General features: G+C 50.3%; 1 pseudogene; it reads right to left on the reverse strand.

The window, feature by feature from the left end:
* Positions 1-10,697: 10,697 nt before the first annotated feature.
* On the reverse strand, positions 10,698-13,678 carry LOC148523894 (uncharacterized; annotated as a pseudogene).
* Positions 13,679-16,346: the final 2,668 nt, after the last annotated feature.

Consider the following 16,346-nt stretch of genomic DNA (forward strand, 5'->3'; position numbering starts at 1 on the left):
CTGTGTTGTAGAAGAGTGTACCAGTGGATTGACCAGGCTGTAACTGGGTTGATACTGAGAATATTATAAAACACTCTTCTCACTTGTCTTTGTAACTGGAACACTGGAGTGGTGGTAGATCTTGGTAACATATTGACCAGGCTCAAATTGGGTTGTCGCAGAGTCCAGGATCACTCAGCTGGTACGGAACCGGAAACAAACCAAAGACCGGAATGGATAGTGCATACATGCCTACCCTCCTGGGAGGCTCCCAATTCTTCAGGTAAGCCACCGCACCCCCGGAAGAGTAAGCATATCTCCCGCATACCGCCCACTTCCTAGTAAAGTGGGCAGGATGGGAGATTTTACCTGGAATTTTTGGGTCTGTAGGGACGGGGCAGGGCTAAATGGTGCAATTCGCATCATTTAGCCTGCTCCCTCCTCACGGACCCACAAATTGCAGGAGTTTTCTGTAAAGGGGGCGGGGCCTAATGCCATCTATCATCTGCCCCCCCGAAGAGGAGAGCAGCAGATCCCCTCCTGCTGCTCCCGGAAAGCTGCCCAGGAATGTTGGCAAGTATGGGATAGTGTATAGGGATACCAGGAACGGAACCAATGGAGCAGGAACACACTATGCAGCGTGGATGGTAATAGGATAACAGAACAAATCAGGAACCAGGTAAACATTGTAAGACAGGATTCTCAGGCTCTAGTGCAGTCATAGGCTAAACTGCAATATCAGGATGCGACACGAACAAAGCATAGTTCTGGGAAGGAGCTGAATGCCTGCACACAGCGGGGGGCGTGGCCGGACACTGACTCTGACATTCGGGAGGCTCCCGACCAAATCAGGAGAGTAGGCAAGCCTGGAGCAAAGTTAAACTTCATCCAGGATGGACAGGGTTACACAGTTCACTGGTGGCTAGTGGAGAGTCAGAAATGTAGCAACAATGAACAATGCTAAATCAGAGCTGGGTGCCCAGAGGTTAATAGCACTGCAGGGCTATAGGTTTACCTTAGCGGAGTGGAAATGTAGGGATCTTGCAAAATGTCTGATAGCTGGCTTCTGGAGTCTGAGCAGACAGGTGGATGCTTTGCACAGGTGTGGTACTGGTTCAGATAACTGGAACAGGCTGGAATTACCTGTGCAGCCAGTGGAATAGCTGACACAGGTATAGAATACTTGCAGGAAAAATGTGCAACAGATAGGAACAAAACTGCACAAACCTAAATCCAGGAATAGAATAGGAGCACAGCGTAGCTTAAGGCCCCCATACATCAGCAATTGATTGCAGCAATCGTGCAATTTGCAATCGATTGTGTATAAAAATCTTTCCCTTTTTCAATCGATTGCAGAATTGCCACAATCAATTGAAAAAGGGAAAGATTTTTATACACAATCGATTGCAAATTGCACGAATGCTGCAATCAATTGCTGATGTATGGGGGTCTTTACTCAGTAGGGACTGAGATTAGACATTGTACTGGCAATTTGGTAGAGTCAGCAGCTGGGAGATATACCCCTGGGTTACCAGGGATAGGCTGAGCAGAATCAGGTGGGGCTGGGAGGCTCAGGAACTCACTTGGCTGGCTGCTACAATCAGGTGGTCAGGACTTGTCACTGCAGTACTCTACGCCACGCTTCGGCCTCAGTGGCGCGCTACAACTTTATATTCCCCCTCTATGCAGGGCCGGTGCTAGGTTGTACTGCACCCAGCGCCGTATTGAGTTGCCGCCCCTTCCCTCCTCTGCTCCCTCCCCCTGAGCTTACATATTACCCCCTACCGCCGGGAGGGTGGATGGGCATTTCCTGCGCCCTCTGGATACAGTGGCGCTCCGGGCGACGGACTGGCTTGCCCGTGCCTGGAGCCGCTACTGCCTCTATGCCCACTTCGATAGTAGGGAATGACATTGGACAGTGCCTAATGACATGAGGGTACAAAAACTGAAGAGGATCTGTCCACTTCCCAAGGAGGAGCCACCATACACGTGCTGCAGTTCTGGGCCCAGGTAAGAAAATTTAAATACTGTATATTTGTCATCCACTAGCTGACACCCGTTCCCTATCATCCACTGCTTTCACACTCTCCTGGTATCACCTCCCTGTCACCAGGCCGCCATCAGGGGATGCCTTCTGGAACTTGAGTCCCGGGCCCAGCCTGAAAGGGGGCCAGGCTGGCAGTGGAGTAGATAAGCTCCGGGGGCATTTTGAAAGCGGCGCCGGCCACAAGCCAATCATAGCTCGCAGCCCAGCAGCCAATTAGGAGCGGCCACAGTGATGGCTCCTGATTGGCTGCCGGTCCACGAGCTCTGAATAACTTGTGGATGGCACCAAATTCAAAATGCCACTGCCTCCCAGCCCCCGGGCCATGTCTCTTTCTGGGTGAGACCGTGAGCGGCAGCCAGTCCATCAGCCAGCCAACAGGGAGAGGCTGGGCTGGGAGCAAAGCAGCCAGAGGAGCAACAGCAGTGGGGGAGGGAATAGCAGTGGTGAGGGGAGAACCTAACTGCTACAGCCGCTGAAAGACTGCAGGGATCCCACTTCCCATCTAGGTACAGAGACTCCTGCTTTCCCCCCCTCCCCCTACTGTCCCACTTTTACCCTCTCTCCCACCCTCCCCCTGCTCTCCCACTTTTACCCTCTCTAACACCCTCACCCTGCTCTCCTACTTTTACCCTCTCTCCCACCCACTGCATTACCAGGGCAGGTCGGCCGGGGCTCATGCACTACACAGTAACACACAGGGACGGTTCTAGGGGCATCGACCGGAGCACCGGCCCCTAGAGGGTGCCGCTGAGTCCCCCTGTCATTTGCAGCCTTTTTTTCCCCTCCATTACAATTGCTGGCTGCCGGGCTACTGCTGCTACTGGCAGTCAGATTTATATAGCAGCAGCAGCAGCATACTCCAAGGCTGAGCCTGAGGAGCTCCTTTTCCTTGAGCTCTACTCTCAGTCAGTGTGCTCTGGGAGTGTCCCACCCGGGCATGGCTGTTTGCAATATGTTTGTGGGAGGCTGAGAGAGAGCAGTACAGACTACAGAGCGATGGAAGGATTTTTGTTAAACTAGTGAATTGTTGAAGTGGTGCTGGGGTGTTGGTAAGGGGGGAGGAGTGTGCTGGGGTGTTGGTAAGGGGAGGAGTATGCTGGGGTTTTGGTAAGGGTGGAGTGTGCTGCTTGGGCTGGGGTGTTGGTAAGGGGGGAGTGTGCTGCTGGGGCATTGGTAAGGGGGGGAGTGCGCTGGGGTGTTGTAAGGGGGGAGTGCTGCTGGGGTGTTGGTAAGGGAGGGAGTGCTGCTGGGGTGTTGGTAAGGGGGGAAGTGTGCTGCAGGTGCTGGGGTGTTGAAAAGGGGAGGGGGAGTGTGCTGCTGGTGTGTTGGTAAGGAGGGGGAGGATTGTGCTTCTGGTGTGTTAAGGGGGAGTGTGCTGCTGGGGTGTTGGTAAGGGGAGGAGAGTCTGCTGCTCAGGTGTTGGTAGGGGGTGAAGTGTGCTGCCGTGTGTTGGTAAGGGGGAGTGTGCTGCTGGTGTGTTGGTAAGGGGGGGAGAGTGCTGCTGGTGTGTTGGTAAGGAGGGGGGAGTGTGCTGCTGGTGTGTTGGTAAGGGGAATGTGTTGTTGAGGGGGGGAGTGTGCTGCTGCAGTGTTGGTAAGGGGGGGAGTGTGCTGCTGGGGTGTTGTTAAGGGGGGGAGTGTGTTGCTGGGGTGTTGGTAAGGGGGGGAGTGTGCTGCTGGGGTGTTGGTAAGGTGGGGGGAGTGTGCTAATGGTGCTGGGATGTTGGTAAGGAGGTGGGGAGTGTGTAATTGGTGCTGAGGTGTTGGTAAGGGGGTGGGGAGTGTGGTGCTCAGGTGTTGGTAAGGGGGGGAGTGTGGTGCTTGGGTGTTGGTAAGAGGGGGAGTGTGCTGCTGGGGCATTGGTAAGGGGGGGAGTGCGCTGGGGTGTTGTAAGGGGGAGTGCTGCTGGGGTGTTGGTAAGGGAGGGAGTGCTGCTGGGGTGTTGGTAAGGGGGGAAGTGTGCTGCAAGTGCTGGGGTGTTGAAAGGGGAGGGGGAGTGTGCTGCTGGTGTGTTGGTAAGGAGGGGGAGGATTGTGCTTCTGGTGTGTTAAGGGGGAGTGTGCTGCTGGGGTGTTGGTAAGGGGAGGAGAGTCTGCTGCTGGGGTGTTGGTAGGGGGTGAAGTGTGCTGCCGTGTGTTGGTAAGGGGGAGTGTGCTGCTGGTGTGTTGGTAAGGAGGGGGGAGTGTGCTGCTGGTATGTTGGTAAGGAGGGGGGGAGTGTGCTGCTGGTGTGTTGGTAAGGAGGGGGGAGTGTGCTGCTGGTGTGTTGGTAAGGAGGGGGGAGTGTGCTGCTGGTGTGTTGGTAAGGAGGGGGGGAGTGTGTTGCTGGTGTGTTGGTAAGGGGGGGAGAGTGCTGCTGGTGTGTTGGTAAGGAGGGGGAGTGTTCTGCTGGGGTGTTGTTAAGGGGGGAGTGTGTTGCTGGGGTGTTGGTAAGGGGGGGAGTGTGCTGCTGGGGTGTTGGTAAGGTGGGGGGAGTGTGCTAATGGTGCTGGGATGTTGGTAAGGGGGTGGGGAGTGTGTAATTGGTGCTGAGGTGTTGGTAAAGGGGTGGGGAGTGTGGTGCTCAGGTGTTGGTAAGGGGGGGAGTGTGGTGCTTGGGTGTTGGTAAGAGGGGGAGTGTGCTGCTGGGGCATTGGTAAGGGGGGAGTGTGCTGGGTGTTGTAAGGGGGGAGTGCTGCTGGGGTGTTGGTAAGGGAGGGAGTGCTGCTGGGGTGTTGGTAAGGGGGGAAGTGTGCTGCAGGTGCTGGGGTGTTGAAAAGGGGAGGGGGAGTGTGCTGCTGGTGTGTTGGTAAGGAGGGGGAGGATTGTGCTTCTGGCATGTTAAGGGGGAGTGTGCTGCTGGGGTGTTGGTAAGGGAAGGAGAGTCTGCTGCTGGGGTGTTGGTAGGGGGTGAAGTGTGCTGCCGTGTGTTGGTAAGGGGGAGTGTGCTGCTGGTGTGTTGGTAAGGAGGGGGGAGTGTACTGCTGGCATGTTGGTAAGGAGGGGGGGAGTGTGCTGCTGGTGTGTTGGTAAGGAGGGGGGAGTGTGCTGCTGGTGTGTTGGTAAGGAGGGGGAGTGTGCTGCTAGTGTGTTGGTAAGGAGGGGGGGAGTGTGTTGCTGGTGTGTTGGTAAGGGGGGAGAGTGCTGCTGGTGTGTTGGTAAGGAGGGGGGAGTGCTGCTGGTGTGTTGGTAAGGGGAATGTGTTGTTGAGGGGGGGAGTGCGCTGCTGCGGTGTTGGTAAGGGGGGGAGTGTGCTGCTGGGGTGTTGTTAAGGGGGGGAGTGTGTTGCTGGGGTGTTGGTAAGGGGGGGAGTGTGCTGCTGGGGTGTTGGTAAGGTGGGGGGAGTTTGCTAATGGTGCTGGGATGTTGGTAAGGGGGTGGGGAGTGTGTAATTGGTGCTGAGGTGTTGGTAAGGGGGTGGGGAGTGTGGTGCTCAGGTGTTGGTAAGGGGGGGAGTGTGGTGCTTGGGTGTTGGTAAGAGGGGGAGTGTGGTGCTGGGGTGTTGGTAAGGGGGGAGTGTGCTGCTGGTGCTGGGATGTTGGTAAGAGAGTGGGGAGTGTGTAACTGGTGCTGAGGTGTTGGTAAGGGGGTGGGGAGTGTGGTGCTTGGGTGTTGGTAGGGGGGGAGTGTGGTGCTTGGGTCTTGGTAAAGGGTGGGAAATGTGGTGCTGGGGTGTTGGTAAAGGGGGGGAGAGTGTGCTGCTAGGGTGTTGGTAAGCGGGGGAGTGTGCTGCTGGTGCTGACATGTTGGTAAGGTGGGGAGTGTGTAACTGCTGCTGGTGCTGAGGTGTTTGTAAGGGGTTGGGGAGTGTGGTGCTGAGGTGTTGGTGAGGGGGAGAGGAGTGTGCTTCTGGGGTGTTGGTAAGGGAGGGGAGTGTGCTTCTGGGGTGTTGGTAAGGGAGGGGAGTGTGCTTCTGGGGTGTTGGTAAGGGGGGGAGTGTGCTGCTGGGGTGTTGGTAAGAGGGGGGAGTGTGTTGCAGGTGCTGGGTTGTTGGTAAGGCAGGGAGTGTGTAACTGCTGCTGGTGTAAAGGAGGGGGGTGTTGATGGTGTAAGGAGGGGCTGTTACTGCTGCTGGTATTAGGGTGTTGGTCAAGGAGGGAGCAAGTAATGGAGGCAGGCTCAGCAACATACCCAGGCAGGTACCCTTTACCGCTGAGAGGCATCCATATACACCTGTAGCCCTTATCACTGGGGGGCAACATAACCAAGGTACACCTTGCCACTGAGGCAGTAGGCTCCTCCACATACCCAGGTACCACTCACCACTAGAGACAGGCTCCTACACACACCCAGGTACCACTCACCACTAGAGACAGTCTCCTCCACACACCCAGGTACCACTCACCACTAAAAACAGGATCCTCCACACACCCAGGTACCACTCACCACTAGAGACAGGCTCCTACACACACATCCAGATACCACTCGTCATTAGAGACAGGATCCTACACACATCCAGATACCACTCACCACTAGAGACAGGATCCTCCACACACCAATGGTACCACTCACAAATAGAGACAGGATCCTACACATACCCAGGTACCACTTATCCCTAGAGACTGACACTTACTACTGGATGCAGTCTCATTCACATATCCAGATACTACTGAAGAACGGCTCCTACAATATGTTATTAAAGGCATTACTGCTTGTGGCATAATGTGTTATAAAGGGCATTACTGCGTGTGGCATAATGTGTTATAAAGGATATTACTGTGTAAGGCACATTACTGCGCAATGCATTTATACATCATGAGGAGAAGCTTGGGGAAGCCCAAAAGTGTGATGAATTGCGGGTGTTCCGCAAGGACACGCTCCTTCCCGATCAGTGACGCCCCCTTTCTGAAAGCGCGCTAGGAACACCATTTGTAAGAACTTTTTTTGGGGGGGGGGCACAAATGGAAACTTTCGCCCTGAGCTCCACAATGTCTAGAACTGCCCCTGGTAATGCACACACTGCCGCCGGCGCTGGATAGTACACTCGTACTACCCGGCGGCGGTTTGTGTGTTTCAGCAGCCAATGAGAGTCAGACAGGCTCTCATTGCCTGCTGCGCCCTCTGTCAGAGCCAGGCTGGAGCTCACTCATGAGCTACGCTTTCTGGCTCCTGCAGTGGGTGATGGGAAAGACGTCATGACGTCTCTCCCATAGTACCGAGTGGGAGGATGGAGGAGCAGACAGCGGTGGGCGCGGCAGGTGTGGGGATTCAGTTAAGTGTTTTGTGTATGTATGTCTGTGTGTGTGTTATAAATGTAAGGGGCACTACTGGCCGAGGGCACTGTATAGGGTGCACTGTATCACTACTGGGGGCACTGAATAGGGTGGGGCCACTACTGGAGGCACTGCATAGGGGGGGTTTACTACTGAGGGCACTGAATAAGGGGTACTACTGGGGGCATGCAGGGCTGGCCCAAGCCTAATTTTTTAGGTAAGCGAATATTTTTGGGGGCACTCCCAGGGGTACTGTTACCCGCGCCAGGGATGCGCAACCGAAAAATATAAAGGGGCGTGGGAAAAGCTGTACACATACCTAAACATGTGCACATATGTACATAAATATGCAACTACAAAACTACACAAATGCCTTGTATTGTTCTAGCGCTGTGACAGTGCAGCTACATGCTGTGCATACTTGCCCTCAGGCTCAGGGCATCCATCGGGACCAGTGAGTAGTAACTCACTGTCTATGACTGCCTTGGCACCCTCCTCAGTCTGGCGCTCTATGTGGCCGTGTACCCAGCATATAGGTCGGGCCAGCCCAGGGGGCCTGCACTGTATAAGGTGCACTACTGGATACACTGTATAAAGGGCACTGTATAAGGGTGCACTACTGTGGAAACTGTGTAAGGTTTGTGAAATCCTACTTTAAATCTCTCTACGGCTGTTGATGCTATGTGGACCTTGCATATGGCGATACACAAATGTGAATGCACGGTGTACGCAACGTGTGATGCATACGCAATACCTTCTTATACTGTAACACTAACAATATGCATAATAATTGCTAATCTTCATATCAAAATACAATGTGAATTACAGTGCAATATATATCACAGCATAATAACCTTATCTGAAAGCAAGTGAACACATACACAGTTTCTGTGGTCCAATGCACAAAAGTAATTATTGTATTGAAAGAATATATGACATTACTATTAAGTAATTCAGTGGTACAATACAGTTCAAGAAAAAGGTCAGAGTTACAAACCAGTATACATACGTTCGCATGCGCGTCCCTGGATCCAGAGAGTGCAGGCATCACCAGATGACTGGTAGAATACAGCTACTGGACTCTGGATCCAGAGGAGCCTCATTTTATACAGTTAAATTATGGGTGTGTATATTGGCAAGTTGTGTTGTATTCCATTGGTCCAGGGGCGGGATGTTTCCAGTTCACTGGGGGTCATTGGTTGTTTCAAACAGTGCGTGAAGCCTAGGCTCATGATGCAGTTACAGGAGTTCACCTCTGGGTCCCAATACAAAAAGCTTAGTTCAAATCATATGCTATATTAAACATAAATCTGACATTGTCGCACATTGCGGCAAGCAGATATTAGCAATCTATTCGCAATCACCGGAATACTGCTAACACTATTCTGCACAATATGATTCCTGGACTATATGTATTGTGTGAACCCCGAATGCTAGGTTATATATAATACATTGGACAAGTAATATAAATGTCTAATTCTTCCTATATCCATATATACTGAAATTACTAAAGGGTAAGATAAAATTAAGTTTGGTTTGGAGAAATGTCTCAAAGAAGATTAATGTGTAATCAAACCAATCTCTCACGGCCACAAGGGGGAGCATTAAACATTAAATCGTCAGAGGGGTGCCTTGTGTAACACCATGCGATAAAACACCTTCTTAATAAATTATATGAAATAAAGATTCGGAGACATGAGATTTGGCAGAATAACCAACTCAGACAATCCCACTGAATCCACATAGGGAGGGAGGGTGGGAAGACAGGAACAAAAGAGGCTTAGTCTCAGCTCACACACCTAGTTAAAACACACATACCTATCCAATAGGGCAACTAAGTCACATGGTGTTACCCAAGCCAGCCCCCAGACTCGTACTTTAACCAACAACGATCTTATTCAATCAGTTTGTTTATCTAAACTTTCAATCGTCAGAGGGGTGCCTTGTGTAACACCATGTGATAAAACACCTTCTTAATAAATTATATGAAATAAAGACTTGGAGACATGAGATTTGGCAGAATAATTAGTTGGTAATTTATTAAAATTATCTAATTATTAAATTAATCTAAATTGATTGGAGATATGGTGGCAAAGAAAGAACGGCAACATACAGCTTACTCCAGCCATGCAGCACACAGACATGCATACCAATCGGACACCACCTAAGGTGCAGTGCAACCGGTAACTTAAAACAACGGTCAACAAAAGGTATCCACTCAACCCTCTATCATGACTACCCACCCGGAAGGGTGATGACGCTATCCCCGGCAGGGTGATCCAGCGACTAAACGAGTCAAAGAGGGTGAGCGCACCCAAATACTATAAACTACAAACTGAAAGCTATTTGCACCCTAAGCGACGACCTGCCATTCTTTCCCACCAACGCGAAGGTCTGGTTACAGAACCAACGCACCGCCACCATACCTTAACTAAAACACTGAAGAAATAACCTGGAACAGATCCTCAACAAAAATCGAAACCCCCTCATAAGTCAAATGAACACCATCTCTCCTATACAGATATGCATGCCGGAAACGTATCCTCTCAGGCACAACAACATCACCACCAGAGGCCAACACCTGCTTTGCGACTGCAGCATTCACCTTCTTTCTGGCTTCATCAATCGCCCTACCATTCTGTACACCATGCCAGACCAGCCGAGGCATAATACACAGCCAAACATTCTTGCAAGAAGGCCATGCTGAGGCAATCCTAGCAACAACATCAGGCATGGATCTCCTCAATTCCAACCCAGTCGTCTTACCAAGATCATTTCCACCTAAGTGAATCAGTAAAACCTCGGGAGTCCCAAAATGTCCTTGCAGATTCTAAAAGTTTAGGACACAAGGCCTTACCAGAGCATCCCTCTCACACCAATCCACCACACACAATCAGAGCAAGGGAAGGAAGGAGCACCACAAGCATTCATGTACTTAGCAGCCCAGAAAATATAGGAGTGGCCAACAATCCATATTTTGAGAGGGTCAATTTTAACACCTGAAGGGGGAGAAAAAGAATGCAAAATTAAATTAATTTGCAATTATAATTAAGTAGAGGAGGATCTGCCAAAAAGAAAAAAATTGTATAACCAGCTGCCAGGCTGAAATTTAGACAAGCTTCAGTGCCAATTCGAAGCAAACATAAAGACACATGAGGGTAGAAGGGGGTGGGGAGGAGGGGAGGGGGGAGGAGGGGTAAAGCAGGGAAACACGGATAACTCGGCTGGAGGAAAAAGCGAAAAACCTGCTGAGGGACGTACTAATTGTAATTAGTGATGTCAATCAGCCGAATTAGGTCCGTCAGTTCACGCAACAAGAAAAGGTCAAATGCCTCCAGACTTCCGCTGCCACAGCGGCAAGTAGCTAATCCCCAAGTCGGGTAGGCAGGACATACAAGACACACAAGACCACACTTTGAAGGTAAACAAACAAATAACATGACAAACGAATAAACATAACATTATTGAATGCGCAATGCAATCAATGAAGGGGCCGAATGCAATGCTTATAACTGGAGGATTTCCAACGCCCTAAAGCCTTAATCTCGGATACAGAAAATCCCGCTGAAGCAGCGGAAGTTGCTGCCCCGATACGAAACGAGTGCGTACCAAAATCCTGGGGGGGAGGCCAACACGAAAGACACAGCGCTTCAAAACCCAACCAAACTGATATTTAGTTAATGGCGAACCATCTACATGCAGAGGCCAAGAGCCCGCAGTAGCAGGCCTGACCTGAAGATAACGCTTGGCTAGGGCAATGGGGCAAATACGCAAGTCCTCAGAAGGGATAAGCGAAATCCAATGTCCTCTACCAAGCTGATCAGTCTTGGAGCGCCTAATCCTACAAAGCAATGACCTCTCCCCTACCAGAATGTCCGCCCGAAGGAGCGCAGAATCGGTTCGCTTGGAGGCCGCCACCAACTCCAAAATCCGGAAAGCCCCATGAAAGGCCATAGAAAAAGCTAGTTTGAACAAATCAACCTCAAAAACCGAATCAGCCACGTCCGTTATGACCGCGAGGAGTAATGGGAGGAGGGAAATATCAATGGGACGTCTCTTCTCGGGCGCAGCCGGAACCAAACGAGCCCAACCTTTCAAGGCCCTCTGAATCAGAAAGCTCTTTGTCAGGTCTGGAAGGCTTTTTAACTTAAAGAAAAATGAAATACCGGCCAAATAACGCGAAACCACAGCTCTGGATCTACCAGAGACATAGAGATGCCAAATAAAAGAAAGCATCAACTGATGCCTGCTCCTACCTAGATGTCTGTGGCGACGGGAATACTATTCCCACTCTTTCCAAGCCTGGCGGTAAACTCTCAGGGTACCTGGAGCGAGAGACTGGCACGCTAAGCCCTCCATGCTGGCTTGATGACCTGCCAAACATAAGAAGGGCAAAGCACACCAGTAGCATCAGCCCCAGGGGCCAATGATCGAAACCTAGACCACTGAAACTGAGATAACACATCTGCAATTTCATTCTCTGCCCCGGGAATATGCAGCGCCCTAAATGAAATATTGCATCGCAAGCAAGTTAAGACTAATTGCGCCAAAACTCGCAACACTAGCAATGAATTAGCACGCTGCTGATTAATCGCATGCACAACACCAAGGTTATCACACCTGAGCACTATACTGAGATCACGCAAACGCTCACCCCACACCTCCAATGCAACCATGATTGGAAAGAGTTCGAGGAGCAACAGGTCCCGTGTGAGACCCAAACGCACCCATTCCTCAGGCCAAGGAGCCGAACACCAGGACCCGGCAAGGTAGCAACCAAAACCAGCTGAACCTGCTGCGTCGGTGAAAAGCTGCAGCTGAAAGCTGTCGACAGCTGGAGCCATCCAAATCACCACACTATTAAATTTAACAAGAAAAGATGCCCAAATGGACAGATCCCTCTTGATTTCAGAGGACAGGCGAATCATATGGTGCGGCCTGGACGCCCCAGCCGTGGACCGCTCCAGCTTTTGACAGAAAATTCTGCCCATCGGGATAACCCTACAGGCAGAATTCAACAGACTTAAGATTGACTGGGCTTGCCGTAAAGAAATTCTCTTTGCAGCCAAACATGTAGCAATCACGTTGCGCAATTTCGCCACCTTGTCCTGAGGAAGCCTGCAAACCCCTGCCAGAGTGTCAATCTCAACACAAAAAAAGATTGGCAAGCGAGAGGACCCTCAGTCTTCTCATCAGCAACTGGAACCCCGAAATGAAAAAAAAGAGCTTGCAAAGAACAAAAGAAACGCACAATGGTCTGAATTGGCAGGACCCACGCACAGAAAATCATCAAGATAGTGAGCTATCCTGTGACCCCCGCAAGAAGTCTCCACGCACCAATGAAGAAAGGTGCTAAATCTTTCAAAAAAGGCACAGGAAACAGAGCATCCCATAGGCAAGCACTTGTCTATAAAATATCTGCCGCCAATGCATAACCCCATGTACCTGAAGGAGTCAGGATGCAGGGGAAGTAGACAAAAAGCCGATTACACATCTACCTTAGCCATGAGAGCACCGGGGCCAAACGACCTAACCATCTCCAAGGCCTCGTAAAATGACTGATACCCCACCGAACAGAATTCCGGAGGTATAGCATCATTTACCGATGACCCTGCTGGGTATGACAGATGCTGAATGAGCCTAAATTTACCAGGAGACTTCTTGGGGCCAACTCCCACTGGAGAAAGAATCAAATCCTCCAGCGGAGGCTGTTCAAATGGGCCTGCCATACGCCCTAGGCTCACCTCCTTCTGAATCTTTGCCTTTAGTACTTCAGGTAATGCATGCGCTGACCGCAGATTCTTCGGGGGGCCAAGTCTAATCTCATCCTTAATGGGCAACTTAAAACCAAAAGTGAAACCGGAATACAAAAAACAGGCGACCTCAAGGTTTGGGTACCAACCCAACCATTTGGCCATAGCATCCAAACACAATGGGGATGATGTCTTACTTAGCCCCGGTATTCCCGGGTGGCTTGGAAGACTGCTGTCCAGCTGGTCGGGAACAATTGGACACAGGGTGGGCTCCGCTGCAACGCAAGCAGAGGTGATGAAAATGACACTGCTGCCCCTGAGTACAGGTGGCATTGTTAAAAGCAATACATTTGCCTTTATTCTGAGTCTGAGCGGAAAAATTACCCGGTCCTGGTGGATGCCGAATAGGGGGAGTTTCGACTTCCAGCCACACCTCCACGTCTTTACCACCAAACTCAATGACAGGCCTGCCATCCTGCTTCCGACTAAACTCTTCATCGTAAGCTCGCCAGGCAAACCCCCGCTTGCGCGCCCTAGCAGAGCTGCTGGCATCAGACACTAGCGATGAAGAGGAACAACAGCTGCTACTGTCATCGTTCTCGATAAGTAGACCCACCTGATGCACTTGGCTGTTCGTCACCCAAAGAATCAGCCGAAGCCACCTCCTCGTCCACAGCTGGATTCTCGGAACTGTTGCTGGCATCGCCATCTGAAAAAGAGGGTAACACAGCATCTGGTGCCACAGCCCCCGATGCAGACAAAGGTGCAGAAGAAGGAACAGCTAAATTGGCCAAAACCAGGGAAGGGACCGCTCCTGAGGTACCTTGCGCTATTAAGGACCCAAACGCGCGCACTGTTGACAGAAATTGGTCGGGCATGGGTGATGGTAATTGAGACGTAGAAGTGCCGGGGATGCACAAGCTGGAGACCCGGCCGCAGGTAGTTGTTATAAGGCAGCCACAAAAGGGGCAAATAACGTGGCCATTGAGGACATGACATTTAAAACACCTGCAGGATCCCCAGAGTTTATGGGCATTGAAATCGTATTCATGTTGGGGGTCCCTACACTGAGACTAGCCCCTTGTGCCTGTGGCCCACCACCCTGACTGGCACCCTGAGCCTGGCTATCCCTCCCTGTAGAGCTGCTGCCAGAACCCACCTGCAGCAAGCTCTGATTTATATCACTAAAATGGCGGCTAAGCCCCGCCCCCCGAGCAGGTTCAGGGGGCTGAGCAGTAGCTGCGGGCCCTACTTGCCCTGGAGGTCATAGCTGGGGCCTGAGACCGGGCTGGTCTCGAACCCACGGCCACCTCCTCATTTAATACAGAAGCCCCAGCCGGTATCCGGGCTGGGGCACGCGCTTGCACGCATCTGCGGTCTGCAGCAGTGCCGCGAGCCAGGACATGGGGGCGGGCAGGCACAGCTACAGAAGTGCGCTGACCCGCCCGCCTATTAGAGCCAGCAGCCGGAGCAGTAATAGAGCCGGCAGCTTCAGAAGCCACCAGCACCACGGCGGACAAGCGCGCTCGCGCTCCACGACCTTCCCTGCATTCTAAAATGCCGGATGAGGTGGCAGCAGTGGGAGGGGACCCGGCACCGTCCAGGAAAGAGAGCTAAACACAGAAAGCAGTTAGGAAGAATGCAAGAAAAACAATTAAACAGCACAATCTTGCACAGCACTTATCTTCTGCCAAGACAGGAACAAAAGAGGCTTAGTCTCAGCTCACACACACACCTAGTTAAAACACACATACCTATCCTATAGGGCAACTAAGTCACATGGTGTTACCCAAGCCAGCCCCCAGACTCGAAGTTTAACCCATGACGATCTTATTCAATCACTCTGTTTGTCTGTTACTGCAGCTAGCAATTAACTGCAAAACTAAATACTAGAATAACACTAGGATTAAAAGGGAAATTGTTTAAATTAATATACCATAATGATTGAAAGTGGTTTTCACCAAGTATATATATATTTTGTAGCAAGAAGTTCATATGTGTTTGTATGTACACATGTATCAAATAGGGAATAATATATTAGTTTGTTAGGGAGGCAGTTTGAACAAGTTTTCCTGCTTATGTCCTAAAACAATGGGCTGAGCACTTGTGTACACAGGTGTGTGTAGGCGATACGTATAATTAAGATCAAATCTCAGTGCAGCAGACCCGGGGAGGTCATTAAACCAGTTCATCCATTGTCCAGTGAGGTTCACATAAGCAGTTATATACAGTCAGGTGCATAAATATTGGGACATTGACAGAATTTTCATATTTTGGCCTTTATTCACCACCACAATGGCTTTGAAATGAAACAAACAAGATGTGCTTTAACTGCAGACTTTCAGATTTAATTTGAGGGTAATTACATCCAAATCAGGTGAACGGTGTAGGAATTACAATGGTTTCTATATGTGCCTCCCACTTTTTAAGGGGCCAAAAATAATGGGACAAACTAAACAATCCTAAATCTAACTTTAACTTTTTAATACTTTGTTGCAAATCCTTTTCAGGCAATTACAGCCTGAAGTCTGGAACGCACAGACATCACCAGACACTGGGTTTCATATGCCAGGCCTCTACTGCAAATTTCTTCAGTTCCTGATTGTTCTTGGGGTATTTTCCCTTCAGTTTTCTCTTCATCAAGTAAAATGCATGCTCAATCGGATTCAGGTCAGGGAATTGACTTGGCCATTGCATAACATTCCACTTTTTAGCCTTAAAAAACAGTTTGGTTGCTTTTGCAGTATGCTTCGGGTCATTGTCCATCTGCACTGTGAAGCGCCATCCAATGAGTTCTGAAGCATTTGATTGAATATGAGCATATAATATTGCCTGAACACTTCAGAATTCATTCTGCTGCGTTTGTCAGCAGTCACATCATCAATAAATATAAGGGAAACAGTTCAATTGGCAGCCATACATGCCCACGCCATGACACTACCACCACCATGCTTCACTGATGAGGTGGTATGTTTTGGATCATGAGCAGTTCCTTTCCTTCTCCATACTCTTCTCTTCCCATCACTCTGGTACAAGTTGATCTTTGTCTCATCTGTCCATAGGATGTTGTTCCAGAACTGTAATGGATTTCTTAGATGTTGTTTGGCAAACTCTAATCTGGTCTTCCTGTTTTTGTGGCTCACAAATGGTTTACATCTTGTGGTGAACCCACTATATTCACTCTTGTGAAGTCTTCTCTTGATTGTTGACTTTGACACATATACACCTACCTCCTGGAGAGTGCTCTTGATTTGGCCAACTGTTGTGAAGGGGGTTTTCTTCACCAGGGAAATATGTAATTCTTCTGTCATCCACCACAGTTGTTTTCCGTGGTCTTCCGGGTCTTTTGGTGTTGCTGAGCTCTCCGGTGCATTCTT

Source organism: Taudactylus pleione, unplaced genomic scaffold, assembly GCF_031769625.1.
Source record: "Taudactylus pleione unplaced genomic scaffold, aTauple2 ptg000125l, whole genome shotgun sequence".
NCBI classification, from domain to species: Eukaryota; Metazoa; Chordata; class Amphibia; order Anura; family Myobatrachidae; genus Taudactylus; species Taudactylus pleione.